Below are 368 nucleotides of genomic sequence, written 5' to 3' on the forward strand. Positions count from 1 at the left end.
GGTGCCTAATATCAATCAGAGAAAAAGTCTTCTGACTACAATCCCCATTTATGAGCACTTCTCCCCGGTGCTCTGTCAATGGAAAGGAAACTGTGATTTATTCACTGACAATTATTGGCTATTCCATCATTCTTTTCTCTGTTTAAAACATTTATTTGGTGTTTCTACAAATACAAATTTAAAATTGCAAATAGGAATTGAATATACTGGTTTTGATATGGCTGTTTATTCTGTATAGATGCATTCTACTGGCAAAAAAAAATGTTTTCATAGGAATTGAACATAAAAATAGAGATCTTTGTTAAGGAATTCTGATGCAGACAGATAACTCGTGATTCACAGTATACCTGATGCTAACTAGTTTTGTT

This window comes from Propithecus coquereli, unplaced genomic scaffold (assembly GCF_000956105.1).
Source record: "Propithecus coquereli isolate 6110/MARCELLA unplaced genomic scaffold, Pcoq_1.0 Scaffold392, whole genome shotgun sequence".
NCBI lineage: Eukaryota > Metazoa > Chordata > Mammalia > Primates > Indriidae > Propithecus > Propithecus coquereli.